This window comes from Melanerpes formicivorus, unplaced genomic scaffold (assembly GCF_026170545.1).
Source record: "Melanerpes formicivorus ecotype bairdi unplaced genomic scaffold, bMelFor1.0.p_v2 SCAF_4, whole genome shotgun sequence".
NCBI lineage: Eukaryota > Metazoa > Chordata > Aves > Piciformes > Picidae > Melanerpes > Melanerpes formicivorus.
In genome coordinates this window covers 34,538,798-34,555,800 of record NW_027142356.1, presented here as the reverse complement: position 1 = coordinate 34,555,800, position 17,003 = coordinate 34,538,798, and the positions used below count along the sequence as shown (strand labels likewise).

The window sequence follows — 17,003 nt, the reverse complement described above, 5'->3', positions numbered from 1 at the left end:
CCTCTAAAAGGAGCAAATGGAGCATTAAGCTCTCACGACATGAGATGGACTTCCTGGGGACTTTACTGGCAAACTTATCAGATGGAGACAATATGGAATAGACCAACTTTGAAGTATGAGCCATGATTTTAAGGAAGATGATGCTAGAATACTTATGATATTTTTCTACCACTGATACCCTCATTATCTGTTTTACTGGACTGTTTTTCCTTAAAGAATTCAACTGCATGGAATGTTCGCAGTAGTGCTGAATTCTCATTGTAATTCAGGTATTTGATGACATTTTCCTTGATTATTTGTTCATTAATATGGATAAGTTCTGAAAGACTTTTTCATGCTTAATGGGTTTGCTGGAGTTGGAATCACATTCCTTTATCAACTTAGGATACTTGGGAGAGAACACATTGCTCACTTGAACCTTGCAACGCTCAGCCGTGTGGCTTTACGTGTGTTATCCTGACAGTCTGAGTCATCAGTTTCTGCCTGGAGCAAAAAAAAGAACTCTTAAGATCTCAAGGTGGATTTGCTCAGGTAAAACTTGTGGGATTCGTCTTTACCAGGAAAGAACACAGTTAGAGAAATGCTTGTTTAGAAGGACAGCTGCTTCCAAAAAGCATGGGCCACACATATTGTTAACAAAGCAACAGAAATCTGAAGATTTGGTTGGAAAAATGAAGAATTAAGAAGATTTCTTTTAAGAATTAAGAAGATTTCTTGTTAAAAAAAAATAAAGCTTTCCTTTAAAAAATATAAAAATTTATTTTTAAAATTAATATTTCTTTTAATTTTTTTTTTAATTAAGGTTTCTTTTAAAAATTAAGAATTCTTTTAAAAATACATATTTCTTTTAGAAAAATAAAATTTCTTTTAAAAAGCAAAATTTCTTTTTACAAAATTAAGATTCCTTTTAAAAAGCCAAATTTCCTTTTACAAAATTAAGATTTCTTTTAGAAAAATAAATTTTCTTTTAAAAAATAAGATTTCTTTTAAAAAAATAATATTTCTTTTAGAAAAATTAAGATTTTTTTAGAAAAATAAAGATTTCTTTTAAAAATAAAATTTCTTTTAAAAATAAAATTTCTTTAAAAAAAATAAGATTTGTTTTAAAATTAAGATTTCTTTTTAAAAAATTAAGATTTCTTTTAAAAAATAAATTTTCTTTTAAAAAAATTAAGATTTCTTTAAAAAATAAAATTTCTTTTAAAAAATTAAGATTTCTTAAAAAAATAAAGATTTCTTTAAAAAATAAAATTTCTTTTAAAAAAATTAAGATTTCTTTTAAAAAGTAAAATGTCTTTTAAAAAAATTAAGATTTCTTTTAAAATTAAAATTTATTTTTTAAAAAATTAAGATTTCTTTTAAAATTAAGATTTCTTTTGAAAAAATGAAGATTTCTTTTTAAAAAATAAAATTTCTTTTAAAAAATAAAATTTCTTTTTAAAAAATCAAGATTACTTTCAAAAAATAAAGATTTCTTTTTAAAAAATAAAATATCTTTTAAAAAATAAAATTTCTTTTTAAAAAATTAAGATTTCTTTTTAAAAAATTTTCTTTTACAAATATTTTTTTAAAAAAATATTGATTTTTAAAAATTAATATTTCTTTTTTAACATAATATTTCTTTTTAAAAAATAAGATTTCTGTTTAAAAAATAAGATTTCTTTTTTAAAAACAAGATTTCTGTTTAAAAAATAGTATTTCTGTTTAAAAAAATAATATTTCTGTTTAAAAAGTGAGATTTCTGTTTAAAAAGTGAGATTTCTGATTAAAAAGTGAGATTTCTGTTTAAAAAGTGAGGCTTATTTTAACAATAAGAAGATTTCTTTTTAAAATGGAGAATGAAGAAGAATTCTTAATTCAGAATTCCTAAGATCTCGTCTGGGATAAAAATGATTACTGTTGAAGTTAGGGAAAAGGATGAAGGACCCATTTCTGTCCCTAGCTTTAACCTCCAGTGTTGCTTGTGCTTTAAAGGTTTAACTTGCGGGCTTGCCAATCTGTGTGTTTGCTGGGGGGGATCCTTCATTTAACCATCAATTACAGATGCTAACCGAGGGGAGGGGGAACAATGGGCTAATCAGCTGCAGGAGAACAAATTGGCGAATGAGATCTTTAGATTGCTAGCTGTGGTGAAGGTTGTTCTGCGAAGTATTTGCGTACACATGATGAAACATTGTCTGTATTAAACCTTCCAGCAAAAGAAAAACATTGGGACTGCGTTTGAACACAAAGTAACTGAGAGGAGACGCTGAAATGTATTTTTTGGTTGGGTTTTTTTTTTTCCCCCTTTGTTCTGTTGTTTTGTGGAGGTTTTTTTGGTTTGTGGTTTGGTTTCGTGATGGGTTTTTTTCCTTTCTTCCTTTTTTTTTGTTGGTTGTGTTGGGTGTTTTTTTCCCCTTCTGCTGCATGACAATGCAAGCAGGAGTTACTACTTAAAATGTATATAGCTGCTGGTGTGTGCTTCCTGTTCCAGTTTGTTTAGTCACAAGTCTGAATTAGGTCTCTCCGTTGGTTGGTTTCATTTACTATAAACAGATCTTGGTGCTTTGTTTCAATACTTCAAAGCCCATAGCCAGGCACAGGCAGGTAATGTGAAAGGGGGTGAGAAAGTTTGCTTCATTATTTCTTTAAGCCTCCCATACAACGGTCAGAGGGATCATCCGGAGGTTAAAAGAAGGGTTGGCTCTTGTTTTGTTTTAATAAACTGGTTTCTCCTTTGTTCCTTTTCTAGAAACCACATGTAACTTTAGGTCAAAAAAGGGTAAAATGTGGCATTTCTTGAACCAGCATTGCCACTGGCTTGGGGTAACCGGATCAGGCAAAGTTGTAGGCTCCTCTCCCTGCTCTCCTGATGCCGGTAATGCTGTCCTTCAGGTGAGTACCTGTGGCTTATTTTCTTTTCAAATCTCACCCACCTGAAGGATGCAGATGGACAAGGAGGATAATTTCTCATGACTGACACTTGCCAAAACCCAATCATTCCTTTAGTGCTTTAAAGATAAAAGGGAATCACTCTACCCTGCAGCACTTTTAGTAAAGCTGCTCTAAAAATTTGCCTCCTTCCAGCGTTTTTATTTCTCCAGGTTTCCCTCTCTCTTTTCTCCCTTTCTAAAAATAAATAATAAAATAATAATAATAAAAAAAATCTGCCCTCTTAAAGCAACAGGAATGCTGCACTGGCCCTCAGCCAGCCAAGACTCAGCGAGCAGGGTAAAATTTCAGTTCAGATTTACGGGAAGGTGTTGGGAGTAAAAATCTGGTTTGGTGAGTTTAAGGCAGGGAGTAGTCAAGAGACAACCTTGCTACTGTGAGTGCAGAGAGAAAGGGAGGAGGAAGAGGAGCGGGGGGAGGATAAAAAATACCCAAACACCCAGGCTGAGGATGAGAGACCAATTTTTCCCCTATCCGAGTTTCAGTGCGTGTTCCTGAGCTCTCCTGCAGAGCCTTATCGAGTTTGTAGGCAGAAAGTCGGAGCTGGGAGTGGAAGAGCTGAGCGGTGCTGCTGAGGAGCTCAGTCCCGCTCAGCGCCCTGGAATGTGCAGCTTAGGGCAGGGGTGAGCAGGGGCTTTAGTTTAGCTGGTACTAATTGCAAGCTTTAGTGCTCAAAAACTCTGTTTATAAAAAAAAAAAAAAAAAAGAAAAGGAAAAAAAAAAAAAAAAGAGAGCCAAGAGCGGGTGTTAAGGCTGGGAGAGCTGTTGCTCCAAGCAGCTGTGTGAGGAGTTGCTCAATTCTCGTTTAGCAGCAGCGTAAAAAGGAAAATGCATTAGGTTGCTGCCCCGAAACGTTGCTGGTGCTGCGAACGGTGCTGGGCGCTGAGGCGGGCTCCAGGTAGGTGCCGTCTGGTTTTGGTTTGCTCTGCTCTTCCTCTGCCCTTACCTGAGGGTTTACTCTTCTGTGATTGGGTTGACAACGTAAGAGGATAGAAGAAACACTCAGAAAATGTGTTTTAAAGTATTTTTTAGTGGGGGGGGGGGGGGGAGGGGGACGAGGGGGGGATGGAAGCAAAGGGAGAGGACTGTAGAGATTCTCAGGGAAGTTTTGGTGACTGTACAAGTGACTGATTTCTGGTGATTCTGAGGAGAGGTGACAGGTGAGAGGCAGAAGCAGATATTGAATAAGAACACAACGAGCAGTGATCTGCAGATCTGAGAGTTTAGAAGACATTTGTTTCTCCTTGTCAAAGCAAAGCCACAGCGTGATGTGCCTAAAGTCTTTGGAGTAAGTTGTGTGCGGCTGTTTCTTCTTTTTTTTTCCCCAACATTTAAAATACCGTAGTTTGTGCTGAGCGGGGAGCGGTGGCACAAGTGACAGGGAGGTGACAAGAGGGCTCTGAGATAGGCTGCTGTCTGCCAGTCTGTTACAGTCATTAGCATAAGAAGGGGATCTTATCTGGGAAAAGTTTCTGATGACTGTTTAAAATACATGTCTCTTTCTGGAGGTCAAGCATCTCCTTCTCCCAGAGGTATGTGTGATTAGATGAGAAATACCAGGGACTCTTTATTCGTGTTAAAAAGAAATAGCTGGGCTTTAAGTTTTTGGGTTTGCTTTTGTTTGGTTCTTTTTCCTTTTTAGAAGGAAAGCTACACAGACCATTTCTTCCTAGGAATTTGAAATAAAGCTTTGACCTAAAGCCGAAGTATTGTAATAGTTAAAGATAGATTCAGGTTGGATGTTAGGAAGAAATTCTTCACGGTGAGGGTGGTGAGACACTGGCACAGGTTGCCCAGGGAGGTGGTAGAAGCCTCATCCCTGGAGGTTTTTAAGGCCAGGCTGGATGTGACTCTGAACAACCTGATGTAGTGTGAGGTGTCCCTGCCCATAGCAAGAGGATTGGAACTGGATAATCCTTGAGATCCCTTCCAACCCTAACAATTCTACGATTCTATGATAGGCTGGAAACTAACAGATCACAAAATTGCCTCCTTAACTTTACCAGTTCAGCCAGGCTGACCTGGTAGAGTGCAGGAGCATAAGACTGGCCTGTAAACAGCTGGGCCCGGACAAGGAGAAATCGAATATCGGCGCCTTTTGATGCGTCCTAGGCTTCATAAACGATGATTTGGACAAGGCTGCGATTCTTCTTCCCCAGCTGAGCCGAGCTCACATGATGCGAGAGGGGAACTAGGTGTGTTTCGCAACGGCGGAGGCAGCGAGCGAGCGGCCGGGCACAGGCGGGCTGCCAGCGGGGAGAGCCGGGCGGGCTGCGCCCCGGGCAGGCTCCGCTCCGCTCCGGCCCGCCGTGCCGCAGGTGCCAGCCCGCGTGGGTGAGAGGTCACCCACCGTGTCAAGCGCAGCCTGGTATACAGCTGCGAAACTGGAAGGCAACACGTGCTCTGGGAGAGGAAATGGAGATAAGGCCGGGAATACGCCGCTCTTTGGTGTCCGGCACACTCGTAGCAGGAGTGCTAAAGGCTAACAAAGTGCTGTCTGTGAGATAAACGAAAAGACAACACTTTTCCTGCATGTTTCATTCCCTCTCTCTCTCTTTCTCCAGTCCCTTCCTGACCCAGGAGAGGTTTTAAACCCATGCATCTCTCCAGGAACTGAGGGAAGGTGATCCCACCTCTCCTGCCTGCCCTAGGAGATTCTGGCTCCCTCCCCTGCTTTTGGGCATGGACGCCTTCTGAGGGACAGGCTCCATCCCTAGGTGTTGTTAAGGGAATATGTAGAGCTGGCTGGCATGTAAGTAGGGTTACTAATAATTTCTGAGTGTCCCTGCAGCAGGCTGGGATAGGAAGACTTTGTTTGGAGCTTTAGAAAGTGAGGGAGTGTACTGTTGTCAATATACCAGATTAAAACAAAACAAACAACAGTGAAAACCTTGGGATAAAAGTATTTAATGTCAGTGGCAGAAATGGCAGAGCCTTCAGGGAACACTGTTTTGATGGTACCTTAGTCTGAAACCTTGACCTTGAGTGGGTTGTGCCCAGCTGGCTTCAGCAGGGCTCTCTGTACCAGGGTCTATTCTGGGGGCTGCCCATGTCTCAGAGTCTTAGCTTCCCCCACATGGCAGAGCCCGCTTGCACCTTTGCTCCCACTGTGAAATGTTACACCCTCTTCTGCAAAAGCTGTGAGAACATCTGAGAGGGGTCTGCTTTTGCTTCTTAGGATATATTTTTTTCCACTGTCAGCTGTTTCTACTCTGTGAAAATTAAGACTACTATGGTAAAAAGCTGGAAATGATGCTTTTTGTTAACTAATTTAAAACACTACATCCCAACAAGAGAGATGGCAATTCTACCATCAGAGACATTATTAGCTTTGAAAAACAGTCATACAATCACAGAGTCATTATGGTTGGAAAAGTCATAGAATCATAGAATTGTTAGGGTTGGAAGGGACCTCAAGGATCATCCAGTTCCAACCCCCCTGCCACTGGCAGGGACCCCTCACACTAGATCAGGTTGCTCAGAGCTACAGTCCTCTAAGATCATAAAGTCCAACCATCCATCAGCCCAGCACTACCATGTAAGCCCTGTCCCAAAGTGCCACATCTACATGTTTGGTTTTTTCAAACCTCCAGGTATGGTGTCTCCACCACTTTCCTGGGCAGCCTATTCCAATGCCTAAGTGTACACTGAAGTCCTATTTGTTAGTCTGGCACTGACACACTCAAATGTATTAATATCCTACCAGCTAGAGAAGATGTTCCAGGGGTTACTTCAGAGTGGGTATGCAAGCATCTGTTGGTTTTACTGTAGGAACCCACAGTGCTATTGGAGTGACTGAGTCCAGTAGACATTATACTACATTTATAGGTGAAGAAATAATGTAATCTTGGATTTTTCCTTTCAAACTGCTAGCCATGATCACCTCTGCATGGTTTCACAAGTCAGCTGTGTCCAGTTCTGGGCTCCTCAGTTTAGGAATGATGTGGAGTTGCTGGAACATGTCCAGAGAAGGGCAACAAAGCTGGGGAGAGGTCTGGAGCACAGCCCTGTGAGGAGAGGCTGAGGGAGGTGGGGTTGTTTAGCCTGGAGAAGAGGAGGCTCAGGGGAGACCTTATTGCTGCCTACATCTACCTGAAGGGTGCTTGTAGCCAGGTGGGGGTTGGTCTGTTCTCCCAGGCAACCAGCACCAGAACAAGAGGACACAGTTTCAAGCTGTGCCAGGGGAGTTTTAGGCTGGATGTTAGAAAGAAATTCTTCACAGAAAGAGAGATTGGCCATTGGAATGTGCTGCCCAGGGAGGTGGTGGAGTCACCATCACTGGAAGTGTTTAAAAAGAGACTGGATGGGGCACTTAGTGCCATGGTTTAGTTGATTAGATGGTGTTGTGTGATAGGTTAGACTTGATGATCTCAAAGGTCTTCTCCAACCTGGTTAATTCTGTATTCTGGTACAACATTAATCTGATGTAGGGGGAAATTATATGGAGGAATATAGAGGGAAATATATGCTCTTTGTGAAGAAATGTCACCAGAATCTGTTTCCCTGGAAAATAAGAAATCAGTTGCTTGGGTGAACATAAAGTTCAGGTTTGCTTTGTAGCAGGCTAATTATGAAGAGACATTCATAGTATCATAGTATCAGTCAGGGTTGGAAGGGACCACAAGGATCATCTAGTTCCAACCCCCCTGCCATGAGCAGGGACACCCCACACTAGATCAGGCTGGACAGAGCCTCAGCCAGCCTGGGCTTAAACACCTCCAGGGATGGGGCCTCAACCACCTCCCTGGACAACCCATTCCAGGGCTTCACCACTCTCATGGGGAAGAACCTCCTCCTCACATCCAGCCTGAATCTCCCCACCTCCAGCTTCATTCCATTCCCCCTTGTCCTATCACTACCTGAGATCCTGAGAAGTCCCTCCCCAGCCTTCCTGTAGGCCCCCTTCAGATACTGGAAGGCCACAATGAAGTCACCTCAGAGCCTTCTCTTCTGCAGACTGAACAGCCCCAACTCCTTCAGTCTGTCCTCATAGGAGAGGTGCTCCAGCCCTCTCATCATCCTTGTGGCCCTTCTCTGGACACCTTCCAGCACGTCCATATCCATCTTGTAATAGGGGCTCCAGAACTGGAGGCAGTACTCCAGGTGGGGTCTCACCAGGGCTGAGTAGAGGGGGAGGATCACCTCCCTTGCCCTGCTGGCCACACTTCTCCTGGTGCAGCCCAGGATCTGATTGGCTTTGCGGGCTGCAAGTGCACACTGAGAGCTCCTGTTGAGCTTCTTGTCCACCAGCACCCCCAAGCCTCTCTCCTCAGGGCTGCTTTCCAGCCAGTCATTCTCCATACCTGTGTAAGGGTGTAGCTGCCTCTTCTGCCACAAAGTTGTGATCTTCAAATTAATGATGATCTAAACCCGCAAATTCTTCCTGAGACTGTGGTCAGGTCACTTTCAAGTGTCTTTCACAGGAGGATTTTTAGGTGCAAGTTTCCCAGTTGTAAAATGGACCCCGTGAACAGGATATTTTTGTGTGCTGCTTTAGCAGAAGGAAGGGCTCTGACCTTTATCTTTCCAGTAAGAGGCCTAAAATCATATTTCTTTCTGCTGCTGTGATTTTTTTTTTTCTCTTCAATAAAATGCTTCTGGGTACACCTAGCTCTTGCCAAGATCAGAAACATCTCAGTAGCCTTGCTGAGACAATGCAGGCTTTGTATAGCTGTGTAGGGTTTTGGTGACACAGTAAACTCAACAGAGCAAAGCAACTTCTTAGAAACTGCAAAGCTGCCTACCTGGCAGCATTTAAGGGCATTTTTGTCCTTTCCAATCTTCTGTTTGCTATGATCATAAGCAAAATTCCACTGGTAAAGGAGAGAAGGGGTTTGATTTTTTTCTTTCATGAGTGTGTTTTACAAAATAGAGTCTGGAGGTTATCTCTTGCGTAGCTAGGTCATAAAGCTGAGACTAAATCAGCACAGATGGGTTTATTTGGCATGAGATGGAAAGAAGCTGCAAATGCATGAGAATCCTCAAGCAAGAATCATAGCTACAGGCTGGGGTCAGAGTGGCTGGAGAGCAGCCAGGCAGAGAGGGACCTGGGGGTGCTGGTTGATGGTAGGCTGAACATGAGCCTGCAGTGTGCCCAGGTGGCCAGGAGGGCCAATGGCATCCTGGCCTGCATTAAGAACAGTGTGGCCAGCAGGAGCAGGGAGGTCATTGTGCCCCTGTACACTGCACTGGTTAGGCCACACCTCGAGTCCTGTGTCCATTTCTGGGCCCCTCAGTTTAGGAATGAGGTTGACTTGCTGGAACGAGTCCAGAGAAGGGCAACAAAGTTGGTGAGGGGCTTGGAACACAAGCCCTATGAGGAGAGGCTGAGGGAGCTGGGGTTGCTTAGCCTGGAGAGGAGGAGACTCAGGGGTGACCTTATTGCTGTCTACAACTACCTGAAGGGGGGTTGTAGCCAGGCAGAGGTTGGTCTCTTCTCCCAGGCAGCCAGCACCAGAACAAGAGGACACAGTCTCAGGCTGTGCCAGGGGAAGTTCAGACTAGAGGTCAAGAGGAAGTTTTACACAGAGAGAGTGATTGCCCATTGGAATGGGCTGCCTGGGGAGGTGGTGGAATCATCATCACTGGAGGTGTTCAGGAGGAGACTTGACAGGGTGCTTGGTTGCATGGGTTAGTTGATTAGGTGGTGTTGGATGATAGGTTGGACGCGATGGTCTTGAAGGTCTCTTCCAACCTTGTCCTATTCTATTCTATTCTATTCTATTCTATTCTATTCTATTCCAATAGTAACTCTCAGCTATCTACAAAGTGGCCATGGCTCAACCAACTGAAATGTTACCTTATCATAGAACCATTAAGCATGGAAAAGACCTTTAAGACCCTCAAGTCCCACCATCAACCCAGCACTACCATGACCTCTAAAGCATGTCCCCAGGTGACAGGTCTACACATTTTTTGAAGGCACCCAGGGGTGGTGACTCCACCAGTTCCCTAAGCAGCCTGTTTCAAAGCCTGACCAACAATGGCCCTTTGATGTGAGAGCCATTAGGAAATTTACTGTGGAGAAGCACCACCTCAAGTGGCTTAGCTTTTGCCTTTGTATTTTGACCTTTTGAATACCCAATGGACATGCACGAGCTCTAATTTGACATAGACTGAAATACTGCCTCTGTGTTTCTGCCTTTTTGTAGGACAAACTCAGTGAGCTCCACCACAAGTTAGGCTGTAGCTTCAGCAGGTTGAGATGTTGGTAACATTAAAGATGATGTTAATTACTGCACTCTCATGGACCCAGGATTCCTGCCCTGGGTGTTGCTGCTGTGTGTGTACCTGCTCCACAGGCGGAGCAGAAGGATTGTCACTGCCATGTGGGGTTTGTGTGTGAAACACCCAGCGACAGGCAAGAGGTGGGTCAGACGTGGGGTGGAGCACAAGGAGACGGTGAGAGGGGTTGGCTGGGTGCTGAGCAGGTGCAGCACAATGGCAGCCTGCCTGCTCTTAGACTATTTCAGCAGCAAGGTAGAGATCTGAGAAGGAATTTAGGAAAATGAGCAGTGTTCTACAGTTGTGACCAGAGGGGTAGTCCTAGGGGGGAGTTATGAGGGAAAACAGAGAGATCACAGGATGTTAGGGATTGGGACCTCTGGAGATCATTATTCTGACCCCCCTGCCAGAGCAGGACCATAGAATCTAGTGCAGGTTGCACAGGAACACGTCCAGAGAGGTCTTGAAAGTCTCCAGAGAAGGAGACTCCACAGCCTCTCTGGGGAGCCTGTTCCAGTGCTCTGTGACCCTGACAGTAAAGAAGCTCTTCTTCATGTTGAGGTGGAACCTCTTGTGCTGCAGTTTACATCCATTGCCCCTTGTCCTATCACAGGGCACAAGTGAGAAGAGGCTGTCCTTTCCTTCTTGACACCCAGCCCTCAGATATTTATAAACACTTATTAAATCTCTTCTCAGTCTTCTCCAGACTAAAAAGCCCTGGGGCTCTCAGCCTCTCCTCATAGGGCAGTGCTCCAGGCCATTAATCATCCTTGTAGCCCTCTATTGGGCTTTCTCAAGTAGATTCCTGTTCTTCCTGAACTGGAGAGCCCACAACTGGATGCAATGTTCCAGGTGAGGTCTCACTAGGGCACAGTAGAGGGGGAGGAGAACTTCCCTCAATCTGCTGGACGTGTTCTTCTTAATTCACCTCAGGGTCCCATTGGCCCTCTTGGCCACAAGGGCACATTGCTGACCCATGGATAACTTGGTGTCCACCAGGACTCCTAGGTCCTTCTCCACAGGGCTGCTTACCAGCAGATCACCTTCCAGCCTGTACTGGTGCAGTTTATTACTCCTTTCCATATGCAGGACTCTGCACTTATCCCTGTTGAGCCTCATTAGATTCCTCTCTGCCTAGCTCTCCAGTCCGTCCAAGTCTCACTGAATGGCTACACAGCCTTCAGATGTATCAGCTAAACCTCCCAGTTTCACATTGCCAAAGATATTTGATGGGAAGCATAAAGTGGGTGTTCAAAAGCTGCCAGAGGCACCCGTTTGGCATTCAGCTCTGCCTGCCTGTGTCTTTTATTTCATTGTTGGGGAATGGCGAGCTGGTCAACGGAAGCACAGAAATGAATGACACCCTCAAAGCATCAGGCTACAAAAAATGACTCTTGCAGGGGTATTTGAAAGATGAAACAGCAGACTGAGATTGCAGTTCTGAAAGCAAAGGAAAGGATGTCACCATTACTGAGCTAATGCAGAGACGAGCGCCTGAAGCAGTATCACAGTATCATTCAGGGTTGGAAGGGACCACAAGGATCATTTAGTTCCAACCCCCCTGCCATGGACAGGGACACCTCACACTAGATCAGGCTGCCCAGAGCCTCATCCAGCCTGGGCTTAAACACCTCCAGGGACAGGGCCCCAACCACCTCCCTGGACAACCCATTCCAGGGCTTCACCACTCTCATGGTGAAGAACTTCCTCCTCACATCCAGCCTGAATCTCCCCACCTCCAGCTTCATTCCATTCCCCCTAGTCCTATCACTACCTGAGATCCTGAGAAGTTCTTCCCCAGCCTTTAGGTAGGAGGGCAGGTAAATAGGTGATGTCTTTGACTTGTGAGCAGAAAGCATCAACAAACCTCAGCAGAGCTGCTCAGATGAAAACTGTGCCCTGCCTGCTAACAGACTGGGCACAGAAAAGAGAGAAAAGTGATCTGGGGTATCCCTTGAAAGTGGGGGTATCAGGGACTCAGTTTTACTCGTGCTGAGCAGGAAAGAGTGGCTAGGCAGAGAGCAGAGAAAGTGGGAAAGGGACATCAGCTGGGCTGGATATTATGGGCAAGCAAATCGAAGGAAATTGAAGTATTGGGGGAATTTGCAAGTGAACCTGGTAGAAAGATGAGGGTTAAAAGCAAGAGAGAAGTCATCAGGGCTGATGGAGTGGAAATCACATAAAGGCTGAATGGTGGGACATAATGAGGAAGGCTAATGGATGGTGCTGAATGGGACTACTTGAAGGTTAGTGCGGGGGAAATTCGGCGGTAGGGAGAAGGGAGTCAGAGCAGTGCATGCCAAATATCCAAATATCGGGGCTCTTTATTCTTTCTTCCTTTTTTTTCTTAGTGAGTAAGACAGAAGGATGTGGGCAGCAGAGGAAGGGAACAGGTGGCAAGGGGCTGGTATAGATCATCAGCATAAATCAGCAACAGTGAGAAGAGAAAAAAATGGAGAATCAAAACAGGAGGAGGAAGGTGGTGAACTTGATTGAAGGGGAGGTGTCTGCAGGGCTGGGAGGGGAATACATGAGAAATGAGGGATCCTGGTAAGGTGGAGGAGAAGGGAGAAAGGTGGTGGTGGGGGAAAGACAACTTACTGAGTAGTCTGATCCCAGTTTAGGAAAATCTGAGACTGAGATGCCACATTAGGGTTTGAAAGTCTTGCTGCTGAAGTACTGATGTTTCAGGACCTGGAGGAAAGGGAGTATGAAGAGGCTGCAGCTGAGATCTTCAAAGCTGGAGTGTGTGCTGGACTGAGAAACAGAGGGCAAGAGGAGTGGGCAGGCAGCATCCAGGGTGCAACTGCAGGAGTTGTCAAGGTTGGAAGGAGGGAGGAGTTGCCACAGCTGGGGAAAAAAAAGGCACCAAAGGCAAAGAGGGAAGAGAGAGTCAAACACAAATCTGCATGCAGGGACATGTCCTCAAGATGTTTTTACAACAAAAGAGCACCTTCAGCTCACCTCAATAAAACATTCACATTATTAACATTACTCTAGGCTATGTCCACGTCATGTACATACTCCTGGCAGTAAAATCTCTGTTGGCTGTGGATGCTGCAATTTCACCAGAGTTCATGCACTGGTACCCACATCCTAATGTGAGTGCTACTCCTCCCAGGGAGCTTTTCACTGGCATTAGGATTCCCATTAAAGGTAGCACTAATAAGGTGCCTGAAGCTCAGAGGATCATAATTGCAGATGAAGCTGAAAGCAGAGAGATTTCATGGGTGAGTGTAGTCAGACTTGTGGGATTGCAATGCAGCTCTTTAAGTCTGATGCTTGTCCTTGGCATCTTGGCCTCATGAAGTGGAAGATGAGAGGAAATGGCCCCAGATTGCACCAGGGGAGGTTTAGGTTGGATATTAGGAAGTCTTTCTTTACTGAAAAAGTGGCCAGGCATTGAAAGAGTGGTGGAGTCGCCACCCCTGGAGGGGCTCAGATAATGTGTGGAAATGGCACTTTAGGACATGGTTTAGCTGTTGTAGTGGTGTTGGGTTGACTTGATGATCTTAGAGGTCTTTTCCAACCTAAACAATTTTATGGTTCTGTTCTAAGTGGGCAAGAAAAGGCCCACCTTATCTGACATGCTGAGTCCCAGTCAATGGATGGGAATATGGGGGTGCCTCAGGTTGGATCAAGGAGCTGATACTCTTGCTGGCCATATGTGGTGTCTTACTCAGTGTTTATGAAGTAAACAAGGCAAGGAGATGCTGCTGACAAGGTTGTCTACTCACCCTGAGCACCCAGGCCCAGGGCAGCTGCAGACATACCCAGCGGTGCTGCACAGCCTCAGCGCCCAGCAGCAAGCTTTGACCTGGGCATGGTCCAAACAGGTCATGGTTGTCCTGCAAGGAAAAAAACCCCAACCAAACAAAAAATTAACAAATCATAGAGGCTAGCTTTATTGAGCAATAATAAACAAAAAGGCACCTACGTGCTTCTTCCACATGCTGACATCTCAAGTCTCATCTTACCTGTGTGAGTCACAAGTCACACTGGACCTGTGCAGAAAGAATCTTCCCAAGTGCCACAGGGGTGATGGGGGAGGCAGGGGTCTGGTACACTGAGGTGTTCTGCCTCCTGTGGGAATGTGACCTGAGATGGGCAGCAGCTCCTGAACATGTCTGGAGCTGCTCTGCTCCTTGCTGCCTTGTAAAGCGCTCTCCTGCAGCCCTTGGAACCCTTCCTGAGCTTGGAAGGTCTTTTTCTCTGACCTGTGTTTTGCCATGAGGGTTTGTAGCTCCTTGTTTGAGGTGCTGAATTTTTTTGTTTCTCTCCAGAACGCTGGGGTTTTGCAGATACTCATCTGCAAGCTTACATTCCTGGTAAGCAGCAAGACAGGCTGGCAAACAATTTCAGTTTTTACTGTCTGCTGACCTTATGAGCCTCAGACAGAGGATTCCTGTCAAAATTCCTGTGCAGATTCCTGGCCATTCCCACGGCCACCTGCCTCAAGAAAGTTTATCAGCTCACTGTCTGGTTGATATATGGGGCACTGTATAAAACCTTCAGCTCTGAGGGATGTGGAATGAACTGCCAGAAGCCCTGAGTAAGTGCAGTTAAGTATTGCTGAACTGGAGGCACTGGCGGCCTTGACTGTTGGCTTTCTCATCAGAATGGGAAAAGCCCAGGGCAAGCAGCTCTTTTGCACACAAAGCAGGTTTTTCCCCCTCTAGCTACAGCATCATCTGAAGGTTTAACTGTGGCTTTTTAGCTCTTGTCATCTCTCAAAGATGAGTATGTGGTTGTAAGCCAGCAGGAAGAGAGGCACCATTAGAACGTGTCAGGGCTTTGAGAGAGCTGTTACCTGTGTGAGCTTACTAGCCCCTGGGCTGTGTGTTTGCTGTGAGCAGGCTCTTGGCACTGCTGTGGTGTCCATCCCATCAGGAAATCGACACAGTGCAGGGCTGAGTTTCTCCAACCAGCCTCAGCTTGTGCCTTTGAGGAGGCTGAAAACTGAGCCAGATCCTGGTACAGTTCTGGACTCCCAAGTTCAAGAGGGACAGAGAATTGCTGGAGAGAGTCCAACAGAGGGTCATAGCAATGAGAGAACTGGAGCATCTCTCTTATGAGAAGAGGCTGAAAAGCCAGGGACCGTTTACCATGGAAAAGAGAAGACTGTGATGGGATCTTATCAATGCTTATCAATATGTAAAAGGTGGAAGTCATGAGGATGGAGCCAACCTCTTTTCAGTGGTGCCCAGTGACAGGACAAGGGGCAATGGGTGCAACCTATAACAGAGGAGGTTTCCCTTAAACATGAGGGAAAAGTTCTTTACTTTCAGGGTGCTGGAGCACTGGAACAAGCTGCCTAGAGAGGTTGTAGAGTCTCCTCCACGAGTCTGGAGACTTTCAAAGTCCACCTGGACACTGCAATCCTGTGCAGCCTTCTGTAAGTGAACCTGCTCCGGCAGCAGAGTTGGCCTAGATGATCTCTAGAGGTCCTTTCCAACTGTTACCATTGTGTGATTTCCATCTGCAGATTGCTAAGCTTAAAAAAATCAGCCCCAAACCAAAACCCAATATGTTGCTTCTATTTGTATATTTATGTAAGTGCATAAACATATTTATCATATTTATGTGTTATTGCACTCCTTGTGCAAATAATAGACTCATAGAATTGTTAGGGTTGGAAGGGACCTCAAGGATCATCCAGTTCCAACCTCCCTGCCATGGGCAGGGACACCTCACACTACATCAGGTTGCTCAGAGCCACATCCAGCCTGGCCTTAAAAACCTCCAGGGATGAGGCTTCTACCACCTCCCTGGGCAATCTGTGCCAGTGTCTCACCACCCTCATGGTGAGGTAGTAGTAGCCTTTCTTCTCCACTGCTTTCACTGGTGAGTGACTTCAGTGACATCAGTATAAGTGCTCTGTGCCTCTGTGGGCACACACAGCAAGGCTTTGCAAGTTGTGGCTGTTTGGGCAGTACCTTGCTGCTTCTAAACAGATCTAGACTTCCATGTATCATGACAGCAGGTACCCACACAAATCACTCTCACTGCTGGATTATTTTTTCCCAGAGCACTGTCAGCTGTCAGTGTTTAGTTACCACCCTTGTCCCTAGTTTAAGGAGATGATCTTGCTGGGATCATTTTCCCTCACTGTACTATACACAGTCTCAACCTGTGCCAGGGGAGGTTTAGGCTGGATGTTAGGAAGAAATTCTTCATAGAGAGAGTGATTGGCCATTGGAATGGGCTGCCCAGGGAGGTAGTGGAGTCACCATCACTGGAGGTGTTTAGGAGGAGACTTGATGGGGTGCTTGATGCCATGGTTTAGTTGATTAGATGGTGTTGGATGATAGGTTGGACTCGATGATCTTGAAGGTCTCTTCCAACCTGGTTAATTCTGTGATTCTGTGATAGGTTGAACTTGATGATCTTGAAGGTCTCTTCCAACCTGGTTAATTCTATCCTATTCTATCCTATTCTATTGTTTCCTCACCAATAGATAGGGAATACTTTCCCCCCTCCCTCCTCTCCTCTTGTGGAAACACTAGGAATGCACTCAAGGAGTGCCTTAGCAGACTGGATGTTATAGAACATGCTGCATATTTAGAAGTGCACCTTCTTTTAGCATGAAGCATCTCTCCCTCTTCATATTTTCCAATAGACACAAGAGTGTTTTTCCTAAATAAATAAGCTGGAGGAGAACTGCAGGCTTTCTAAAAGAGAAAAAGAATGAGAAAAAAAGGAGGAAAAAAAAAGAGCAAAGCTGCTGGTGGTGCAATCTATTTACCAAAGGGCAGTGTAATAAACTTAGTTTGATGAAAAATGCCACGTGTCTGTGAGCCTAGAAGGTTGGTTTTGCAATAAAGCTTCACAATGGTCATAGTGGAAAT

The 17,003-nt window shown here is 44.9% G+C and overlaps 1 protein-coding gene across 1 annotated transcript in view; it reads left to right on the top strand.

Moving 5' to 3' along the window:
• The first annotated feature begins 2,952 nt into the window (after nt 1-2,952).
• RBM47 (RNA binding motif protein 47) overlaps nt 2,953-17,003 on the top strand; it is a 107,403-nt gene continuing 93,352 nt past the window's right edge. Inside the window, exon 1 of the mRNA XM_068137600.1 lies at nt 2,953-3,829. The gene's annotated coding sequence lies outside the window, so the exon portion shown is untranslated. The remainder of the gene's footprint in view (nt 3,830-17,003) is intronic.